We start from the raw sequence: 22,539 nt of genomic DNA, 5'->3' as shown, positions 1-22,539 counted from the left end.
TGTTGGATCATGAAGACGTTCGACTACATCAACCGCATTACTAAAAACTTCCGCTTTCGGTCTACGAGGGTACATGGACACACACTATAGGAATCAGGAACTTTGCCGTCTACCATGGCGGACGGCAAAGGCACGCCTGGCGGACGGCAAGATGGCAAAAGGTCTGACTGAACGAGCTACGGCAAAGGCATCTTTACCGTCTACTGGCGGACGACAAATATGAAATGGTCGATGCCGTCCGCCAGCAGACGACAAAGGACCTGGACAGCAGACGTGTGAGCTACAGGCCATTAGTTTGTTAAAAGCGTGCTTTGCCGTCCGCCGGCGGACGGCAAAGACCTATGCATATTTGCCGTTGGCTGGCGGGCAACAAAGACCTTTGAATATGTGCCGTCCGCCAGCGGATGGCATAGCGGTCCACATGGCAGCACCTGGGGGGCTGGCCTATTTGATTTCTTTGTCGTCCGCTGGCTGATGGCGAAGATGCAATGGTCTTTGTTGTCTACCGGCGGACGGCAAAGCATCCAAATAGGCCAGCCTACTGCCCCAGGTTGCACAGGTAGCTGACACGTGGCATACTTGCCATCTGCTGGTTGATGGGAAAGCTCTTTGTCATCTGCCAGCAGATGGCAAAGAGCCTGTATAGCCCCTGTTTTTCTGTTTTTTTCTTAAATTCATTCAATTTCACATATATATATATATACACACATAGGAAAATACTTTCGACAAGCATACCAACACATATACATACCAAATCATATCCAACACATATACATAGAAAATCAAAAGTCCATATGCAACATATATAGCTAGCCAACATATCCAACAAGAAGCATACAATGGTTTCATCCATACATACATATATAGGTAGCAAGTTTCACATTGTTCATCCTACAAAATCAAAACAAGAAGGAAGCATAAAGAGAAGAGTAGACTCCATCAATGCAAGCTTCCTCATCTAAAGCAAATCTACAAATTAGGAAAGAAGAAAGTTAGAAGAAGAAGAAGAAGACTAGTTAGAAGAAGAAGAAGAAGAAGAAGATTTTTTTTCTTCTCTTTCTTTTTCTCCTCCTCTCCTCTTCTTTATCTTCTTCTTATTCTAACTAACGTAGGAAAATGACATTTTATTTCTAAGCTAGGTAAAAATGCAAAGTGTAGGTCATTTTAGAGCTAAGCTAGGTAAATAGGTCATTTTGGAGCTTAGTAAGGTTATTATGTCATTTTCGAGGAAAATAAGCTAAGTCTATATCATTTTGGAGGTAACAAAGATTATCATGTCATTTTTGACCTAAGTATGCTAAGTATGTCATAAATGAACTGAAGAAGCTAAGTATAGCTCATTTTTATCTAACTTAGATAATTATGCCATTTAGGAGGAAAATAAGCTAAGTATCCATTTGTAAAGCAAAACACTAAAGAAAACTTACCCTCATCACAACAAATGTGATGAAGATCGCAACTAAGGTAACAATTGATCCAACGGCATAATGATACCAAGCCTCATTATCAATGGCATATTTTCTAATCTTCTTAAGCTTTAGGCGCATTGCATCCATCTTCAAGTGCATTGCATTCATCTCCATCTTGTGATCATCGACGACATCGGCAACATACAACTCCAATGTCATCTTCTCTTTTTCAATTCTTTTAATTTTTTCTTTCAAATACTCATTTCATTTTTCAACTAAATTTAACTTCTCGACAAGAGGGTCGGTTTCAAATTCCGGTTTACATAACTCCTAGATTAAAATATCTCTATGTCAACTTGATGGCCATAATTGTCATAAGTGCGAAATGCAACAAATAGTTATGAAAGAGAATTTACCACATCTGAATCATAAAGCGGGCGAGGGCCGATGGGGACGGACATCAAGACCATGTCACTATGTATAACAAACAATCATACAAAGTAAGAAAATTATACATACCAACTATATAAATCATACAATCATATAAATAACTGTATAAATCAAGTACAACATAAAAATTTGAATACCTAATAATAATCTGGATCGTCGGGTTCAATAAATGCTCTGGGATCAATAAATGCATCATCATCATCACTATCGGTAGTGACGTGCTCATCATCATCATTAATAAATGCATCATCATGTGGAAGGCCACCTTTACGTAATCGGTCAAGCATTGACAGGTCATCCGCAGCAGTAACCTCTTCTAGTTCAGGCTCTTCTTGTTCCGGCTCAGGGGTGAAGTCGGGTTTACTGTCGCTATCTACTTCAATGTTCTGGGTAGAGCGGTTCTTGAAATGTTTTTTGGAAAGACGTGTTTCTTGGAAGAATTCTCCTTCATATGTGTATGGGTTAATGTGAGGTTCATAATCCTCTTCATTGGGGGGAGGTGGTCTAACACGTGGCAACACTTCATAAACGACATCCCAACCATTGAGATTTGGATCACTTTGATAGGCCCACGGTAGATAGAAAACTTGGGTTGCCTATTGAGCCATAATATAGACATCAAGAACATCCAAATGGGTGCTTTGTTTGATTTCCACTAGCTCTAAGTGTTCATGAGTCCTTCTAGTCTCCTTCGGCTGGAACCAATAACATTTGAAGACTACGACGTTTGGTGGGTTTGCACCATATAATTGAAGTTCATAAATTGCTTCAACTCTTCCATAATACTTGGTATCTCCTTCGCCGATAGCAGAGACACAACAATTTGTAGACTTTCGGTCGACCATAGATAGCTCTTTGCCATAGGTACGAAAGCGATACCCGTTGATGTCGTATCTGTTAAATGAACGGACCTTAAAGTCAAAACCATTAGCGACTTGTCTCAATTCGGCGTCCATTAACTCTGAATTAGCCTACAAGTTTAATACGAAAGGGATTGTTGCATTAGCCACAAATTAGATGAAGAAATGAAATGGTCTAATGGAAATTACCGTTTGTTTGAACCAAGAGATGAAACCGGGATAGCCGCCTCCATGCTTTGCCAGAAGCTCATACTCTTCGACGAAATCCTTTTGGATCACCGCTCCATACGAGAATTTGGCGACGTATCGACTATATCATATTTATCCGGGAATAAGAGCAGTTCAAAGGAATTAGAAGTTGTGAAACAATGTATCGAGAACTTACTCGATGTACGACCACACTTCTGTTTGGTTGGTGAAGATATAAAACGAAATGATCTGTCATTCTTCGAAATCCAACGTTATGGAATTAGAAGCACCGGCTAGTGCGAGATCCCCTTTGAATAGGCTAAGGTTGGATCCACCCTTGTTAGGTTCATCGACATTGTACCGAGGCTTTGGATTATAATGACAATTTTTGGCTTCGTAATGTGCTTTCACAAAGTTTGCCGCCTCCTCAGTAATGAATGCCTCATCCATCGATGCTTCAATTCTACGTTTATTTTTACATTTTGCTCGTAGCGTCTTCTGCATCCTCTCAGTGGCGTAGCACCAATGATTTTGCACGCCCCCCCAAACTTGCCTTGGTTGGGAGATGCAAAAATCAAGTGCTGCATTGGATTAAAGAAGCCCGGCGAAAAGATCTTCTCTAACTTGCAGATCAACTCCTGCGCCAACTCTTCCATTTCTTCTAGTAGGCTAGGTGATGGTTCTTTTGCACAAAGAACATGGAAGAAATAGCTCAGCTCTGCCAGTACTAGCCATTCATCCTCACGGATGAAGCCATGCAACATCACTGGCATTACCCACTCAATCCATATGTGCCAATCATGACTGTTGAGACCAAATACTTCAATTTATCAAGACTCGCTCCCCTCTTTAGATTCGCTGCATACCCATCGGGGAACATCAACTGTTGTTGCACCCACAAGATAATTTCCCTCGTAGTTGGCCTTCCAAGATTGAACCATGCCTTTGCTTCGTCCAGTTCTGCTTTCCTTTCGGTTATTTCATGTTTTGTAACGGCCTATCACATAGCGCCTCCAGATCGACTCTAGCCTTAGTATTATCCTTTGACTTCTCATCTATGCCGAACAATGTACCCAAAAGTGCCTCGACGATATTCTTCTCAATGTGCATCACGTCGATATTGTGTGGGCAAAGGAGGTCTTTGAAGTAAGGCAGATCCCACAAGCATGTCTTGTGAGTCCAGGTGTGTTTCGAATTATACCCCTTGAAATACCCTAGACGCGCTGGATCTGGCTCGAGAGCATTTAACTGATCTAGCTAGGGTCTCTTGGCCTGTCAACGCAGGTGGTGCAGAGTTTTTGACAACTCTACCTCTGATGAAGTTCTTCTTGTCTTTCCTGAACTTATGGCGAGTATCCAAGAACTGTCTATGCATGTCGAAGCAAGAATACTTGCGACCGGCCTGAAGTCAACAAAACTCAAGAGCTCCCTTGCATGTGGGGCACGGGAACCTTCCATGCACACACCAGCCAACGAATAGCGCATACGCCGGCAAGTCATGCGTCGAGTACATGTACCAGACACACATTATGAAGTTCCGTTTGCTAAAGGAGTCGTATGTCTTGAACCCATTATCCCAGGCTTCTTACAGTTCGTCCTTCAGTGGCTGCATTTAACATGTGAATTGGTTTCAACTTTAACATGAGAAGTTTTATAGGAAAGAATTGTTGTTATGATGCTAGGAAAAGTGATTGAAATTTTCATTGATCATTTACACTTCATAAATTATTTCTTTTATCATTTACCTACTCGAGGACGTGTAGAAATTAAGCTTGGGGATGCTGATACGTCTCCAACGTATCTATAATTTATGAAGTATTAATGCTAATATATTATCATTCTTGGATGTTTTCCAATCATTTATAGCCACTTTATATCATTTTTTGGGACTAACCTATTGACCCAGTGCCTAGTGCCAGTTCCTGTTTTTTGCTTGTTTATTACATCGCAGGAAATCAATATCAAATGGAGTCCAAACACCGCGAAACTTTTTGTGGGGTTTTTATGGACCAGAAGACATCCAATGGGCCAGAGCAGCACCTGGGGGTGCCCCAAGGGGGGCACAACCAACCAGGGAGCGCCTGGTGGCCCAGGCGCGCCCAGGTGGGTTGTGCCCACCTCGGTGGCCTCCCGTACCCCCTCTTCGCCCTATAAATCTTCAAATATTCCAAAAACCCTTGGGGTAACCCTAGATGAGAAGTTCCACCGCCGCAAGCCTCTATAGCCACTGAAAACCAATCTAGACCCGGTTCCGGCACTCCGCAAGAGGGGGAAATCATCACTGGTGGCCATCTTCATCATCCCGGCGACCACCACGATGAGGAGGGACTAGTCCACCCTCGGGGCTGAGGGTTTGTACGAGTAGCTATGTGTTTAATCTCTCTCTCCATCTCTTTCTCGTGTTCTTGGGATGTCACGGTCTTGATGTATCACGGGCTTTGTTAATATAGTCGGATCATATCGTGTTTTCCCCTCTCTATCTTGTTGTGATGAATTGAGTTTTTCCGTTTGAGATTTCGTTGTTATTGATACTTTATGGATTTGAGAGCACTTGATATATGTTTTGCATATGAATATTCGTGGTGACAATGGGGTATCATATTGATTCACTTGATATGGGTTTTGGTACTCAACTAGCGGACTCCCGCGGTGACATTGGGGTAATGTGTGCATAGGGGTTGATGCACGTTCTCGTCTTTTGTTGCTCCGGAGCCGTGGAGGGGTCTCCCGCACGACGGCCATGCCATCTGCGCGTGTCGAAAAAATTATGCCCGGCCGACACACGTCTCAACTGTTAACGTCTGTAATAATAACAACCCCATCACCCGCATCTAATCTAAGTGATTTAATCAAACATATAGATGAAAAAAGTAAAAAGTAAAAAAATCACACAAATCTCTGCGTAAGATCAATGACATGTAATTTAGATGTGCGATACTTATAACATATTTAGATGTGCTTTAGCAAAACTGATATGTTATGTCACGGTGGTTTTTCCTTTCACGGTTTTGTTTTTGAAACAAGACAAAAGATTTGCCATTCATTGTTTCAGACAAAAGCCACAAAGCAGCAATGAAAAATCAATAATAGGTCTACTCTTGCAGCATTACAACACTCATATGCTTCGCAATGGCCACCGTCCAAAGAGACACCTCCGCTTTGATCTACTGATCAGAACCGTGGATGGGATGTCCGTGTTTCAAAAGACCCTGGCATTACACTCTGCCAATATCTCCCTTGAGATGAGCATCATCAGGGAGGCCGGCGCCTTAGGGGATCCAAGGTGAATCTGAAGGTTGCCGTTCCGCCATGCTCTCACGGAAGCCATTGTGTGCCTAGCCGTCGTAGATATGTGACCATGGAAGATTATGGCTCCAAATAAGGGTGGTGTAGCGGCATTGGAAAAGGAGATGGGCGGCCGAATCTTGGTATTGCTTGCAAGGAGGGCAGAAGCCACAGTTTGGCGAGCCGCGACGTATCAGTCGATCTGATGTACAAATCCTGTTTTGAAGGAAAAGTCACGCAAAGAACTTGCACCGTGGCGGGCCCAAACATTCCACACTGAGTGAACGAGATCCGACGAAGTGAGTCCCTCAAACTGAGCCTTGTAGGTTGAGGAATTAGAGTACACCCCATCCTTGGTGAACTTCCAGATGATGGAATCTTCTATGTCATCAATCAAAGAGATCATGGAAATCTTCTCCCAGAGGTTAGAAGACTGACGGACATGGCCAAGCGACAAGCCATTGGAGGTGTCGATGAGAGAAATCCAGCTGTTGTTGGTAAGGGCTTGCTGGATGGAGGAATTCTTCCTGTGGGAAATGGCAAAGGTGCTCGGTGCTAAGTAATGGGGGCACAAGCCGTGTAGCCATGGCGAGTTCCAGAACCTGACTATGCGCCCGTTTCCCACAGTGCCTGTTGTAGCAGCCACAAAAAAATCCGGTCATCTCCGGTGCATGGAGATCCCATGCCTATCCAAGGCTTGCTTTTGTCCACCCATTCGAACCAAACGGAGAGCCTTAGATAATTTGTCTAGATTGAGCACGCCTAGGCCATAAAATTGTTTAGGCTTGCAGATGAGATCCCAATTGATCTTGCATTTTCCTCCCGAAACTTTGTCCATACCCGCCCAATGGTAAGCACACCGGAGGCTGTCAATTGCATTTAGGACCTCCACGTGGATGTCGAAAGCATGAGATGATAAATCACAATGGCCATGAGGACCGCTTTAATGAGAACCACACACCCAACACTGCCAGCGTGTCTTCCCTGCCAAGGGGGAGCTTGCCAGTGACCTTGTCAATGGTTTTTTCTTTGTTTCATAGTGATAGATTTACAATCAAGAGGCAAAAATTTCTCGGTACATGGTGGTCCTCTCTGTAGTCATATAACAATGCTACACTCAGTACGACTATGCATCACTAATCGATCTGCTTGCGATATTGTTCCTTATAGGCTTATGTGGAATAAACTCTCTATTTTTCGTGAATGGTCTGATCTCTCTGCTAGGTGACCATAAGCAAAGGGAGACAAGCCATCACTAGATAAAATCGCGAGCACTTCAGAGGTGTCTCGCTGGACAAGGACCATGCCATTTTAATGCTAGATGGCTAAAGCCATACCCTGCATCATTGCATGGATCTCTGCTTCTAATGCATAGATAAGGCCCTACTTGACTATCTCCAGACCATCCTCACCCCCTCCACACCGATAAGGCATCGTCGAAAAAACCCATACCTGTAGCTAGAACTTAGCATGTTAGAGTCTAGCACACAAACCCTTGGCCAATAGTGCTTGGTTAAAAACTCTCATATCTTTTGAACCCATGTTGTCATTCGATTTTGGTAAGCCTCAATTTGTCCCATCTAAGCCACACCATTTTTTCTCCACGCCCCACCAGTACTTCCGCAGTAAATGTGTTAAACCATCACAAAAAGATGCAAGTAGATAGAACACACTCATTACGCAAGTGGCAATAGCTTAAGCAATAGACTTCATTAGAAACTCCTTACTGTCTGTTGACCTATATTGTTCACTCTAGTCAACTAACCTTTTGCTTAAGATTGCTTGCAAGGTCTCAAACGTACCCTTATCCATTCTCACTTCGGGCACCGGAAGGCCAAAATATCTGGGTTCAAACACTTTTCCCAAAACACTCTTGACTTCCTCGGTCACCCCTCCAAGCAATTGCTTGAAAAAAGGATGAAACGCTTTGAAGGGTTTATAAGTTGACCCATAATGCATGGAAAATAAGATGCCCCCTATCCAGTTTATTATGGTAGCCCAACCTAAAATTTTATTCTATAAGTAGGTGAATTGTTCTAAAAATATACAAAATTCCCATGCGTGCAAAGGGGACAAAAAATGTTTTGAGGTAATCACCATATTTTATCAGCCATTTTATTGCTAATATGACTACATACTAAAAATGGCAATTGAATCAATACTTATTGACTTACAAAAAGTATGCTTTATTTGGTAAGCCAATAAGACGTGGGCTAGTTGAGGAGGACGGTGTTTCGGTGCACAAGGGCATATGCTCTCGTGGATAAATGGTAAAAAATGTAAAAATAGATGAACAAATTTTCTAGGTGTCTGCAAAATTTTGTGGCGATATGACATTAGAGGAGCTTTGGACAAAAAAAGTCAGAGTTTTGAGAAAGGTTCAAAAAATTCAAGATAGAACTATTGATTTTGTTTTTCTTTTTGCTCCCAGGTCGCGCAATGTCATATTGTCATGAAATTTTTCACGCACATAGGAAACCTGTTCGTTTTTATGCCAAAACGTCATATTTGTTTGATTTTCTTGTTATTTTATTTGAATTTACTGTCCACCTAAGAGCAGATGAAGTCGTGATCATTGTTGGGGAACATAGTATTTCAAAAATTTGCATGCGATCATGCAAGATCTATCTAGGAGAAGCATAGCAATGAGCGGGGAGAGTGTGTCCACGTACCCTCGTAGACCGAAAGCGGAAGCGTTAAGTAACGTGGTTGATGTAGTCGAGCGTCTTCGCGATCCAATCAATCAAGTACCGAACGCACGACACCTCCGCGATCTGCACACGTTCAGCTCGGTGACATCCCTCGAACTCTAGATCCAGCTGAGGCCGAGGGAGAGTTTCGTCATCATGACGGCGTGTTGATGATGATGATAAAGTTACCGATGCAGGGCTTCGCCTAAGCACTACGACAATATGACCGAGGTGGAAATCTGTGGAGGGGGGCACCGCACATGGCTAAGAAATCAACTTGTGTGTCTATGGGGTGCCCCCTCCCCCGTATATAAAGGAGTTGAGGAGGGGGCCGGACGGCCTCATGGGGTGCGCCCCAAGGGGGGAATCCTACTCCTACTAGGAGTAGGTTCCCCCTTTCCTAGTCCAACTAGGAGGAGGAAGGAAGGGGAAGAATAGAAGAAGGAAAGGGGGGCCGGCCCCCCTCCCCAATTCGGATTGGGATTGGGGGGCCCCTCCTCTTGGTCGCCTCCTCTCTCTTCCACTAAAGTCCATGAAGGCCCATTAACCCCCCTGGGGGTTCTGGTAACCCCCCGATACTCCGGAAAATGCTCGAACCTATCCGAAACCTTTCCGGTGTCCAAACATAACCTTCCAATATATCAATCTTCATGTTTCGACCATTTCAAGACTCCTCGTCATGTCCGTGATCACATCGGAGACTCCAAACAACCTTAGGTACATCAAATCACATAACTCACAATACATATCGTCATCGAATGTTAAGTGTGCGGACCCTACAGGTTCGAGAACTATGTATACATGACCGAGACTCATCTCCGGTCAATAACCAATAGCGGAACCTGGATGCTCATATTGGTTCCTACATATTCGACGAAGATCTTTATCGGTCAAACCGCATAACAACATACGTTATTACCTTTGTCATCGGTATGTTACTTGCCCGAGATTCGATCGTAGGTATCATCATACCTAGTTCAATCTCGTTATCGGCAAGTCTCTTTACTCGTTCCGTAATGCAACATCCCGCACCTAACTCATTAGTCACATTGCTTGCAAGTCTTATAGTGATGTGCATTACCGAGAGGGCCCGGAGATACCTCTGCGACAATCGGAGTGACAAATCCTAATCTCGATCTATGCCAACTCAACAAACACCATTGGAGACACCTGTAGAGCATCTTTATAATCACCTAGGTACGTTGTGACGTTTGATAGCACACTAAGTTCTCCTTCGGTATTCGGGAGTTGCATAATCTCATAGTCATAGGAACATGTATAAGTTATGGAGAAAGCAATAGCAATAAACTAAACGATCATAGTGCTTAAGCTAACGGATGGGTCATGTCAATCACATCATTCTCTAATGATGTGATCCCGTTCATCAAATGACAACTCATGTCTATGGTTAGGAAACTTAACCATCTTTGATTAACGAGCTAGTCAATGTAGAGGCATACTAGTGACACTCTGTTTGTTTATGTATTCACACATGTACTAAGTTTTCGGTTAATACAATTCTAGCATGAATAATAAACATTTATCATGATATAAGGAAATATAAATAACAACTTTATTGTTGCCTCTAGGGCATATTTCCTCAGTCTCCCACTTGCACTAGAGTCGGTAATCTAGATTACATTGTAATGATTCTAATACCCATGGAGTCTTGGTGTTGATCATGTTTTGATCGTGCTAGAGGCTTAGTCAATGGGTCTGCAACATTCAGATCCTTATGTATCTTGCAAATCTCTATGTCTCCCTCCTTGACTTGATCGCAGATGGAATTGAAGTGTCTCTTGATGTGCTTGGTTCTCTTGTGAAATCTGGATTCCTTTATCAAGGCAATTGCACCAGTATTGTCACAAAAAGATTTTCATTGGACCTGATGCACTAGGTATGACACCTAGATCGGATATGAAATCCTTCATCCAGACTCCTTCATTTGCTGCTTCCGAAGCAGCTATGTACTCCGCTTCACACGTAGATACCTCCATGACGCTTTGCTTAGAACTGCACCAACTGACAGCTCCATCATTCAATAAAAATACGTATCCGGTTTGTGACTTAGAGTCATCCGGATCAGTGTCAAAGCTTGCATCGACGTAACCATTTACGACAAGCTCTTTGTCACCTCAATAAACGAGAAACTTATTGATGACCCACAAGTATAGGGGATCTATCGTATTCCTTTCGATAAGTAAGAGTGTCGAACCCAACAAGGAGCAGAAGGAAATGATAAACAGTTTTCAGCAAGGTATTCTCTGCAAGTACTGAAATAAGTGGTAACAGATAGTTTTGTGATGAGATAATTTGTAACAAGCAACAAATAACAAAAGTAAATAAAGTGCAGCAAGGTGGCCCAATCCTTTTTGTAGCAAAGGACAAGCCTGGACAAACTCTTATATAAGGAAAAGCGCTCCCGAGGACACATGGGAATATCGTCAAGCTAGTTTTCATCACGTTCATATGATTCGCGTTCGGTACTTTGATAATTTGACATGTGGGTGGACCGGTGCTTGGGTGCTGTTCTTACTTGAACAAGCATCCCACTTATGATTAACCTCTATTGCAAGCATCCGCAACTACAACAAAAGTATTAAAGTAAACCTAACCATAGCATGAAACATATGGATCCAAATCAGCCCCTTACGAAGCAACGCATAAACTAGGGTTTAAGCTTCTGTCACTCTAGCAACCCATCATCTACTTATTACTTCCCAATGCCTTCCTCTAGGCCCAAATACTGGTGAAGTGTCATGTAGTCGACGTTCACATAACACCACTAGAGGCTAGACAACATACATCTCATCAAAATATCGAACGAATGCCAAATTCACATGACTACTAATAGCAAGACTTCTCCCTTGTCCTCAGGAACAAACGTAACTACTCATAAAGCATAAACATGTTCATAATCAGAGGGGTATTAATATGCATATAGGATCTGAACATATGATCTTCAACCAATTAAACCAACTAGCATCAACTACAAGCAATAATTAACACTACTAGCAACCTACTAGCACCAATCCCGGACTTGGAGACAAGAATTGGATACAAGAGATGAACTAGGGTTTTGAGATGAGATGGTGTTGATGAAGATGTTGATGGAGATTGCCCTCTCCCGATGAGAGGAGCGTTGGTGATGACGATGGCGATGATTTCCCCCTCCGGGAGGGAGGTTTCCCCGGCAGAACAGCTCTGCCGGAGCTCTAGATTGGATCCGCCAAGGTTCCGCCTCGTGGTGGCGGAGTTTCATCCCGAAAGGTTGCTTGCTATTGTTTTCTCGACGAAAGACTTCATATAGGAGAAGATGGTCATCGGAGAGCCACCAGGGGGCCCACGAGGTAGGGGGTGCGCCCTAGGGGGGCTCCCCCCACCCTTGTGAGAAGGGTGTGGGCCCCCTGGTCTTCATCTTTGGCGAGGATTTTTCATTATTTATTATAAGGTGTTCCGTGGAGTTTCAGGACTTTTGGAGTTGTGCAGAATAGGTCTCTAATATTTGCTCCTTTTCCAGCCCAGAATTCCAGCTGCCGGCATTCTCCCTCATTATGTAAACCTTGTAAAATAAGAGAGAATAGCCATAAGTATTGTGACATAATGTGAAATAACAGCCCATAATGTAATAAATATTGATATAAAAGCATGATGCAAAATGGACATATCAAATTCCCCAAGCTTAGACGTTGCTTGTCCTCAAGCGAAAAGCCGAAATCAAAAAATATGTCCACATGTTTAGAGATGAAGGTGTCGATAAAAATAAAATAAGGACATGAGGGCATCATGATCATTCTTATAACAGCAGCTTATATAATTTTTGTCATATGATATCTAATGCTATAGTAATAATTCAATCACAATATCAAGTATGAATTGTAAACTTCATTGAAAACGAACAAACTACAATCTCGGTCATTGAAGCAATTGCAATTTATCATAACATAGAAAAGAGTCAATGTATAAGAGCTTGTCAACAAGTCCACATACTCAACTATCATATAATCTTTCACATTTGCTGACACTCACGTAATACTTATGGGTGTGGAGTTCTAATCGGACACAGAGAAAGATAGGGGCTTATAGTATTGCCTCCCAACGTTTTACCTCAAGGGTAATGTCAACAGTAATAGTTCATGAAAACCCACATCCAATTAGCCATATATACCGGGATCTTTCCAACATATTGTGCTTGCCAAAGGGTAAAATGTAAAAAAGGAAAGGTGAAGATCACCATGACTCTTGCATAAGGTAGAAGATAATGATAAAAGATAGGCCCTTCGCAGAGGGAAGCAGAGGTTGTCATGCGCTTTTATGGTTGGATGCACAAAATCTTAATGCGAAAGAACGTCACTTTATATTGCCCCTTGTGATATGAACCTTTATTATGTAGTCCGTTGCTTTTATTACTTCCACATCACAAGATCGTATAAAGCTTATTTCTCCCACACCAATCAATCAGACATATTTAGAGAGCAATTTTTATTGCTTTGCACCGATGACAACTTACTTGAAGGATCTTACTCAATCCATAGGTAGGTATGGTGGACTCTCATGGCAAAACTGGTTTAAGGGTATTTGGAAGCACAAGTAGTATCTCTACTTGGTGCTGAGAATTTGGCTAGCATGAGGGGGAAAGGCAAGCTCAACATGTTGGAGGATCCAAGACAATATAATTTATCTCAAATGTAAGAAAACATAACCCATTACGTTGTCTTCCTTGTCCAATGTCAACTCTTTAGCATGTCATATTTTAATGAGTGCTCACAATCATAAAATTTGTCCAAGATAGTATATCTATATGTGAGGACCTCTCTTTCTTTATTACTTCCTATTAATTGAAACGATGACCAAAACTATGCTTGTCAACTCTCAACAACTTTTACTCATCATACTTTTTCTATGTGAGCTCATTACTCTCCATGAGATCCATATGGTCTCTTTGTTTCTTTTTATTTCTTTCTCTTTTCTTTTATTCACTTAGGATCATGGCAAAATAATCAAGCCCTTGACTCAACACTAATATTTATTATATAGCTCACGGACTCGATTACATAGAAGGATAATAAGGCAAAACTCACAACTATATCATGCCATAAACTTTATTCTACTAGATCAAAATACTACTAATAAGATCGAACTAAGGAAAACGGTAAAGATAAAAGTGATGGTGATACGATATCGGGGCACTCCCCCAAGCTTGGCTGTTGCCAAGGGGTGTGCCCATACCCATGTTATTATATCTCCTTGGTTGGTGAAGAAGGTGGAGGTGTTGTTGATGATGGATAGTCGCACATCGAGCGTAGAAGGTCTTCTAACTTGCGGATAATGCCCTTGAGTGGGATGATATGCTCCTTCAACAAAATATTTTCACGTGTGAGATACTTATTTTGTATACGAGCCAACTAAATCATCTTGAAAGCTTTGATTTCTGTAGGGGTAAGATGATTATGATCCAGTTGAAGGGTGTCTTCTATTGCTGGAACTTGGTCCTCCACGGCCTTCTTGATCCCTTCATCCTTGTTGATCTCCATAGGTTCTTCTCTCTTCAGCTCTATCTTCATTAGCTAAGCATCGTTGCCCTCATGGTTGGAGGAGGAGGGAGACGACATAGTGCCTGGCCTTGACAACCATGACAGAAAACAGCTCGAAACAAAGACAGGAGATTTTTGCGTGATACGGGAGTCAAAACCTTTGGGAGAATATATAGTGAATTTTTACCGACCAAAATACATATCGTGCAAGAAAACGGAGTCTGGAAGGCACACGAGGTAGGGGGCGCGCCCAGGGGGTAGGGAGCGCCCTCCACCCTCGTGAGGCCCTCGTGTCCTTCCCGGACTGGTACTTAATTTTCCATTTTTCTAAATATTCCAAAATGGAGAAATATTGCCTTAAAAATTGTTTTGGAGTCGGTTTACTTACCGTACCACATACCTATTCCTTTTCGGAGTCTGAAACGTTCTGGAAAGTGTCCCTTATGTATTCCTTCGGGGTTACGGTTTCAATAATATTGGTTTCAACATTTATGGGATTACCGGAGATATAATGTTTGATTCTTTGACCGTTTACCACCTTAGGATTTGTGCCTTCGAAGTTGTTGATTTTTATGGAACCGGAACGATAGACCTCCTCGATAACATAGGGGCCTTCCCATTTAGAGAGAAGTTTCCCTGCAAAAAATCTTAAACGAGAGTTGTATAGCAATACATAATCACCTACATTAAACTCACGCTTTTGTATCCTTTTGTCATGCCATCTTTTAACCTTTTCTTTAAACAACTTGGCATTTTCATAAGCTTGGGTTCTCCATTCATCAAGTGAGCTAATATCAAATAACCTCTTTTCACCGGCAAGTTTGAAATCATAGTTGAGCTCTTTAATAGCCCAATATGCCTTATGTTCTAGTTCGAGAGGTAAGTGACATGCTTTTCCATATACCATTTTATACGGAGACATACCCATAGGATTTTTATATGCATTTCTATAGGCCCATAATGCATCATCAAGTTTCTTGGACCAATTCTTTCTAGACCTATCGACAGTCTTTTGCAAAATTAATTTGACTTCTCTATTACTCAATTCTACTTGACCACTAGACTGTGGGTGATACGGAGATGCAATTCTATGATTGACGTCATATTTAGCAAGCATTTTATGGAAAGCACCATGAATAAAATGTGAACCACCATCAGTCATTAAATATCTAGGGACTCCAAACCTCGGAAAAATAACTTCTTTAAGCATTTTAATAGAAGTGTTATGATCAGCACTACTAGTTGGAATAGCTTCTACCCACTTAGTAATGTAATCAACAGCAACTAAAATATGTGTATATCCATTAGAGGCAGGAAAAGGTCCCATATAATCAAAGCCCCAAACATCAAAGGGTTCAATAACAAGTGAATAGTTCATAGGCATTTCTTGACGTTGATACGTCTCCAATGTATCTATAATTTTTGATTGCTCCATGCTATATTATCTACTGTTTTGGACTATATTGGGCTTTATTTTCCACTTTTATATTATTTTTGGGACTAACCTATTAACTGGAGGCCCAGCCCAAAATTGCTGTTTTTTGACTATTTCAATGTTTCGGATAAACAGAATATCAAACGGAGTCCAAACGGAATAAAATCTTCGGAAACGTGATTTTCTCACTGAACGTGATCCAGGAGACTTGGACCCTACTGCAAGGGATCAAAGAGGTGGTCACGAGGGTGGGGGGCACGCCCCCCTAGGGCGCTCCCCCTGCCTCGTGGGCCCCTCGGTGCTCCACCGACATACTCCTTCCTCCTATATATACACACGTACCCCCAAATGATTAGAACGGGAGCCAAAAACCTAATTCCACCACCGGAACTTTCTGTATCCACGAGATCCCATCTTGGGGCCTGTTCCGGAGCTCCGCCGGAAGAGGGCCGTCATCATGGAGGGCTTCTATATCATCCTAGCCCCTCTGATGAAGTGTGAGTAGTTTACCTCAGACCTTCGGGTCCATAGTTAGTAGCTAGATGGTTTCTTCTCTCTCTTTGAATCTCAATACAAAGTTCTCCCCCTCTCTTGTGGATATCTATTCGATGTAATCTTCTTTTTGCTGTGTGTTTGTTGAGACCGATGAATTGTGAGTTCATGATCAAGTCTATCTATGAATATTATTTGAATCTTCTATGAATTCTTTTATGCATGATTGGTTATCTTTGCAAGTCTCTTCGAATTATCCGTTTGGTTTGGCCAACTAGATTGGTAGTTCTTGCCATGGGAGAAGTGCTTAGCTTTGGGTTTGATCTTGCAGTGTCCTTACCCAATGACAGAAGGGGCAGAAAGGCAAGTATTGTATCGTTGCCATCGAGGATAACAAGATGGGGTTTATTTCATATTGCATGAATTTATCTCTCTACATCATGTCATCTTGCTTAAGGCGTTACTCTATTTTTAACTTAATACTCTAGATGCATGTTGGATAGCGGTCGATGAGTGGAGTAATAGTAGTAGATGCAGAATCGTTTCGATCTACTTGTCACGGACGTGATGCCTATATACATGATCATGCCTAGATATTCTCATAATTACGCACAATTCTATCAATTGCTCAACAGTAATTTGTTCACCCACCGTAGAATACTTATGCTCTTGAGAGAAGCCACTAGTGAAACCTATGGCCCCCGGGTCTATTCTCATCATATCAATCTCCATCACTTTTATATTGCTTTGCTATTTACTTTGCCTTTACTTTTTAATTTGCATCTTTATATCAAAAATACCAAAAATATTCTATCTATCAGATCTCACTCTCGTAAGTGACCGTGAAGGGATTGACAACCCCTAATCACGTTGGTTGCGAGTAGCTATCGCTTTGTGCAGGTACGAGGGACTTGAGTGTGGGCTCCTACTGGATTGATACCTTGGTTCTCAAAAACTGAGGGAAATACTTACGCTACTCTACTGCATCATCCCTTCCTCTTCGGTGAAAACCAACGCAAGCTCAAGACATAGCAAGAAGGATTTCCGGCGCCGTTGCCGGGGAGTCTATGCAAAAAGTCAATATACCAAGTACCCATCACAATCCCTATCTCTCGCATTACATTATTTGCCATTTGCCTCTCGTTTTCCTTTCCCCCCAATTCACCATTGCCATTTTATTCGCCCTCTCTCTCTATCCTCCCTCTCTGTTTGCGTCTTTTGTCCGCTTGCTTTTTGTTTGCCTGTGTGTTAGATTGCTTGTTTGTCGCTATGGCTCAACTAAGATTTGGTGATCTACACCTTAAAAGGTTAGAGGAGATCGAAAACAATGTTAGGAAGTTTATGGTTTTGCAATTTGAGCATAATAATTTCTTTAGAAACGAGCTTAAAGAACAAAAAAGTTTTATGAGTTATATGAATAAAGAGCTTGATGATATGTCTAAAGAATTTGAGGGTATAAGATCCTAGATTGCTCGTCTAGAGAAGATGACTGCTGAAATTCCGGATATGCAAGCCACCTTAGTCAATAAGATGGCCGCTAAACCCAATACCTATGAAAATCAAGATGAAGATCTAAAAGTTATTGATGTGTCTCCAATTAAATCTTTATTTTGCAATATGAATCTTGATGAAACTGAATATGATCTTCCTTTACCTAGAACGCGTTCTAAAAATTCGGAGTGTTTAGATCTTAATGATGAAATTGATGAAAGTGGGATTGAAAGAAATAAAAATCTAGATGTTGCTAAACCCGCTATATTGGATTTCAAGGAATTTAATTATGAAAATTGCTCTTTGATTGATTGTATTTCCTTGTTGCAATCCGTGCTAAATTCTCCACATGCTTATAGTCGAAATAAAGCCTTCACCGAACATATTGTTGATGCCTTGATGCAATCTTATGAAGAAAAACTTGAGTTGAAAGTTTCTATCCCTAGAAAACTCTATGATGAGTGGGAAACAACTATTAAAATTAAAATTAAAGATCATGAGTTTTATGCTTTGTGTGATTTGGGTGCTAGTGTCTCTACTATTCCCAAGACTTTGTGTGATTTACTAGATATCCGTAATTTTGATGATTGCTCTCTAAACTTGCATCTTGCGGATTCCACTATTAAGAAACCTATGGGAAGAATTAATGATCTTCTTATTGTTGCAAACAGGAATTATGTGCCCGTAGATTTCATTGTTCTTGATATAGATTGCAATCCTTCTTGCCCTATTATTCTTAGTAGACCTTTCCTTAGAACGGTTGGTGCGATTATTGATATGAAGGAAGGGAATATTAGATTTCAATTTCCATTAAAAAAGGGCATGGAACACTTTCCAAGAAAGAAAATAAAATTACCATATGAAACTATCATGAGAGCCACTTATGGATTGCCTACCAAAGATGGCAATACTTAGATCTATTCTTGCTCGTTATGCCTAGCTAGGGGCGTTAAACGATAGCGCTTGTTGGGAGGCAACCCAATTTTATTTTTATTCCTTGCTTTTTGCTCCTGTTTAGTAATAAATAAACTATTTAGCCTCTGTTTTGTTTGTGTTTTTTGTGTTTAATTAGTGTTTGTGCCAAGTAGAACCGTTGGGAAGACTTGGGGAAAGTCTTGTTGAACTTGCTGTAAAAAACAGAAACTTTAGCGCTCAGGAGAACTGCTGTCATTTTTATTTGAAGAGTGCTATTTAGTTAATTATTTTTGCAGATGATTAATAGATAAATTCCTCACGTCCAGAAATTTATTTTAGAATTTTTGGGGTTCCAGATCTTGCGCTAGCTACAGATTACTACAGACTGTTCTGTTTTTGAAAGATTCTGTTTTTCGTGTGTTGTTTGCTTATTTTGATGAATCTATGGCTAGTAAAATAGTTTATAATCCATAGAGAAGTTGGAATACAGTAGGTTTAACACCAATATAAATAAATAATGAGTTCATTACAGTACCTTGAAGTGGTCTTTTGTTTTCTTTCGCTAACGGAGCTCACGAGTTTTCTATTTTGAGTTTTGTGTTGTGAAGTTTTCAAGTTTTGGGTGAATTCTTTTGATGGATCATGGAACAAGGAGTGGCAAGAGCCTAAGCTTGGGGATCCCCATGCCACCCCCAAGATAATCCAAGGACACCAAAAAGTCAAAGCTTGGGGATGCCCCGGAAGGCATCCCCTCTTTCGTCCACTTCCATCGGTAATTTACTTGGAGCTATATTTTTATTCACCAACATGATATGTGTTTTGCTTGGAGCGTCTTGTATTATTTGTGTCTTTGTGTCTTAGTATGCCACAATCATCCTTGCTGTACACACCTTTTGAGAGAGCCATACATGAATTAAAATTTGATAGAATACTCTATGTGCTTCACTTATATCTTTTGAGCTAGATAATTTTGCTCTATGTGCTTCACTTATATCTTTTGAGCTAGATAATTTTGCTCTATGTGCTTCACTTATATCTTTTGAGTGTTATAATTTTGCTCTATGTGCTTCACTTAGATCTTTTAGAGCACGGTGGTGGATATGTTTTAAAGAAACTATTGATCTCTCATGCTTCACTTAAATTATTTTCAGAGTCTCTTAATAGCATGGTAATTTGCTTAATAATAATATGCTTGGTATTCAAGATTTGTGAAACTTTCTTTTGAGTGTGTTGAATACTAAGAAAAGATTGAAGCATGATAATTGTTTTGAGATATGGAGGTGATAATATTAAATTCATGCTAGTTGAGTAGTTGTGAATTTAAAGAATACTTGTGTTAAGGTTTGTGATTCCCGTAGCATGCACGTATGGTGAACCGTTATGTAACGAAGTCGGAGCATGATTTATTTATTGATTGTCTTCCTCATGAGTGGCGGTCGGGGACGAGCGATGGTCTTTTCCTACCAATCTATCCCCCTAGGAGCATGCGCGTAATACTTTGCTTTGATAACTTCTAGATTTTTGCAATAATTATATGAGTTCTTTATGACTAATGTTGAGTCCATGGATTATGCGCACTCTCACCCTTCCACCTTTGCTAGCCTCTCTAATACCGCGCATCTTTCGCCGGTATCATACACCTACCATATACCTTCCTCAAAACAGCCACCATACCTACCTATTATGGCATTTCCATAGCCATTCCGAGATATATTGCCATGCAACTTTCCACCACCTAGTTCATCATGACACATTCATCATTGTCATATTGCTTAGCATGATCATGTAGTTGACATAGTATTTGTGGCAAAGCCACCATTCATAATTTATTCATACTTGTCACTCTTGATTCATTGCATATCCCGGTACACCGCCGGAGGCATCCATATAGAGTCATACTTTGTTTTAGAATCGAGTTGTAATCATTAATTTGTAAATAAATAAAAGTGTGATGATCATCATTCAATAGAGCATTGTCCCAAAAAAAAGGGAGAAAGGCCAAAGAAAAAAAAAGAAGGCCCAAAAAATAAAAAAAATAAAAAGGGGCAATGCTACTATCCTTTTACCACACTTGTGCTTCAAAGTAGCACCGTGATATAGCGAGTCTCATATATTGTGCTTCAAAGTAGCACCATGTTCTTCATATGGAGAGTCTCATATGTTGTCACTTTCATATACTAGTGGGAATTTTACATTATAGAACTTGGCTTGTATATTCCAATAATGGGCTTCCTCAAATTGCCCTAGGTCTCATGAGCAAGCAAGTTGGATGCACACCCACTAGTTTCTTTTGTTGAGCTTTCATACATTTATAGCTCTAGTGCATCCGTTGCATGTCAATCCCTACTCACTCACATTGATATCTATTGCTGGGCATCTCCATAGCCCGTTGATATGCCTAGTTGATGTGAGACTATCTTCCCCTCCTTTTTGTCTTCTCCACAACCACCATTCTATTCCACCTATAGTGTTATATCCATGGCTCACGCTCATGTATTGCGTGAAGATTGAAAAAGTTTTGAAAAAGTTAGAGTATGAAACAATTGCTTGGCTTGTCATCGGGGTTGTGCATGATTTGAATACTTTGTGTGGTGAAGATGGAGCATGGCCAGACTATATGATTTTGTAGGGATAACTTTTTTGGCCATGCAAAAATTAGGACTGTTTGACATGTCCCTGCCAAGGGCAAGCTGGGGAATAGTATTAAAGCAAATATTTCACTCGTTATCGTAATCCACTAGGGAGTTCTGTGGTGTGACGTAGCTTTCTGCCTCCTTGGTTGCTGCATCATGTGTTCGGCAATCATGCTGCTAGACAGGGTTTCCAGAGATTAAGGTCCTGAAAGAGAAAAATAACAAAGCAGGGAGCCCCTAGTGTGGTTTAAGCCGCATCTTGGAGCGTGTCGTAATCATGCCCCTCCCTATCTGTTCCCATGGTATTTTTAATGCATAATTATGTATGCGTGGCACGAGTTTCGCCATTTGGCTTGGGCCGGGGTGGGGGTCGTATTGCTATGCGAGCTTGGAACGTGCCAGGCGGTCCTGTTGCCGATTACTCCTGGCGCGCTTGAAGGTGTTCGGGTCCTTAAATGCTGAACTAGTGGATTGCCTTAAGAGGCTGCTTTGCGCTTCCGCTGCGAGGGCCGCGGTGTGCTCCTCCGTTCGGAGAGAGCGCTCTGTGTTTCCATTAACTGTAATGACCCCCTGAGGTCCTGGCATCTTGAGCTTGAGATATGCATAATGCGGTACCGCATTGAATCTCGCAAATGCGGTTCGCCCGAGCAGTGCATGATAACCACTGCGGAACGAGACTATATCGAAGATTAACTCTTCGCTTCGGAAGTTATCCGGGGATCCGAAGACCACTTCCAGTGTGACTGAGCCTTGATACGTCCCCAACGTATCTATAATTTTTGATTGCTCCATGCTATATTATCTACTGTTTTGGACTATATTGGGCTTTATTTTCCACTTTTATATTATTTTTGGGACTAACCTATTAACCAGAGGCCCAGCCCAGAATTGTTGTTTTTTTTTGCCTATTTTAGTGTTTCAGATAAACGAAATATCAAACGGAGTCCCAACGGAATAAAATCTTCGGGAACATGATTTTCTCACCGAACGTGATCCAGGAGACTTGGACCCTGCTCCAAGGAACAAAAGAGGCGGTCACGAGGGTGGGGGACGCCCCCCCTAGGGCGCGCCCCCTGCCTCATGGGCCCCTCGTTCCTCCTCCGGCGTACTTCTTCCTCCTATATATACACACGTACCCCCAAACGATCAGAACATG

Source organism: Triticum urartu, chromosome 7A (assembly GCF_056163025.1).
Source record: "Triticum urartu cultivar PI428250 chromosome 7A, HENAU_Tu73, whole genome shotgun sequence".
Classification (NCBI taxonomy): Eukaryota; Viridiplantae; Streptophyta; class Magnoliopsida; order Poales; family Poaceae; genus Triticum; species Triticum urartu.
The sequence above is the reverse complement of the archived record's forward strand: the minus strand, read 5'-3'. Positions refer to the sequence as shown.